The 2,104-nt window shown below is 43.1% G+C and overlaps 1 pseudogene; it reads left to right on the top strand.

The window, feature by feature from the left end:
* Positions 1 to 625: 625 nt before the first annotated feature.
* On the top strand, positions 626 to 1,572 carry LOC147436698 (syntaxin-22 pseudogene; annotated as a pseudogene).
* The last annotated feature ends 532 nt before the right edge of the window (positions 1,573 to 2,104 follow it).

The following is a 2,104-nucleotide window of genomic DNA, read 5'->3' as shown; positions in this document are numbered from 1 at the left end:
AGAGGAGATAGCCAACACCCTTCACAGATTGTAGAAAATAAGCTTGATGAGCTGTTTGCACGCAGTCTTCTCTCTCTCTCTCTCTCTCTCTCTCTCTCTCTCTCTCATGCAAGCAGTAGGGGCGTGGTGGTGGAGAAGGTTGAGGCCTGCATGAAGGAGGGTTGCTGCATGAGGGAGGGCGGAGGGCAGGGACACTGGCGGATCAGGCCATGATGAGGAGATCATAACGAAGGGTGGGGTGAAAGTTTTCTTTTTTCTTTTGGGGGGGGGGGGGGGGGGGGGGGGGGGTGTAATATTCCAACTATTTGTATTTTGTTTAAAGGTGATCTAGTAGGGGGTACCCAATTACCGCATACCTTTTAATTTATAATGAGAGAGAGTGGCATTACTTTGCTGAAATTCGCAGAGTTTAAACAAGAAAGGGAAAAGGCTATGTGAACAGAAGACAACTTCAAAAGCAATCAATAAAAGGCTTCCGAGCAGACAAGAGAGCTAACGACGGAAGAGAGAGAGAAGCTTTTTTGCCTACGGTGGATTGCTTTTGAGAAACAAAAGCACGGGAGGCTGTGCGCCCTTATTAACTAGCCATTGTTGATGTCAAGATGTCAGTCAGGAAGGCGGATCATCTGTCGTGTCAAGAGAAGAAAGATGAGTTTCCGGGATCTTGATCTTGAGAAGGGGCCAGCTATTCCCTTGCAGGTGGAACATAATAACAAACAGGAGCCAATATTGAAAGCTGCAGTTGTAGCAAGGATTTTCCAGATAAACACTTCTCTTTCTACCTTCAAACGCCTCGCCAACACTGTGGGCACTCCAAAAGACACCCCAAAACTTCGAGAAAGACTGCATAAAACTAGGTTGCACATAGTGCAACTTATAATAGCAACAGACTTTACATTAGCAAAGCTGAAGGCTGTGAATGCTAAAGATAAAGCTGGGGAATCACGGCTTGCAAAAGACTACCAAGCGCTAGTGCAGGAGTTCGAAAAAGAGCAGCTGTTGAGCGAGCTGAGAGAGAGACAGCCCAGCCCCCTCACAACATACCTGCAGCTGCAGAAGTATTAGATGGTGAGGTCCATGATCAACATCGAGCCTTGCTGGTGGAGCAAACGTCGAGACAGGACGGGCTGTCTTTTGAAAACGAGATCGACTTCAATGAAGCTCTTATAGCAGAACGTGATCAAGGCATACGAGAGATACAACAACAAATTAGTGACTTGAATGAGATCTTCAAAGACTTGGCAATTTTAGTGCAGGAACAAGGGGCTATGATTAATGTCATCGACTCTAACATAGAGACATCGCATGCGGCAGCGACTCAAGTCAACAGACAGCTTGGGAATGCTGCTACACTGCAAAAGCCAAATTCATCATCGGAACACGCACTGGTTGTCTTATGATAAGTCTTCACAAAATCCATCAACATTCAAAACATCAATTTTTTATTCTACGCTGATGCTTTAAACATGAGCGGCCCCTTTTCTAGACCTATCTTAGGCTATTTACTGTGCTTTGTTGACACATTCGTCTATGTACTTTTGTAGCATTAATATAAACGATTCAAATATGAATTCTTTTTATCAAAAAGTAGTCCAGAGGAGAGAGAGAGAGAGAGAGAGATCTTATTAATCTCTTTAAGTTCAAATATGACCTATGGGACCAAAATAAACAAATCATGTGGGGCGTGTGTATTGAGCTATATATAGTATTTTTATATATAGCACTCTGGTCTCCTTTATATAAACGCATCTCGTGTGATCAGTAGATACACTTTGGGGTTTGCAATTGTGGAGTCTTTCTCTCTCTCTCTCTCTCTCTCTCTCTCTCTCTCTTATCTCAATCTTCCATTGTCAACATGGTATTAGAGCTGCTTGTAGAGGAAATCATGAAGATAAGTCTATACTTGTTCAAATTTTCGTTTAATATTCTGTTTGAATTGCCTGAATTTCGTTTGTATTAGTAAAAGTGAAAGATGTTGTGTTGCTCGTTGGCTGCACTCGAGAACTGTCAAATTGCTAAAAGCCAGCCGCACTGCATGTATCTCGTGATCACTATCATATAAACGTGTTTTGGTAAAGGAGAGTTGGACCAGAGTGGATCTGTG

The sequence above is a fragment of the Adiantum capillus-veneris genome, chromosome 17 (assembly GCF_014529385.1).
Source record: "Adiantum capillus-veneris isolate H3 chromosome 17, ASM1452938v2, whole genome shotgun sequence".
Taxonomy (NCBI): domain Eukaryota; kingdom Viridiplantae; phylum Streptophyta; class Polypodiopsida; order Polypodiales; family Pteridaceae; genus Adiantum; species Adiantum capillus-veneris.
Note: the sequence above shows the minus strand (reverse complement) of the source record. Positions and strands in the feature narration are given on the sequence as shown.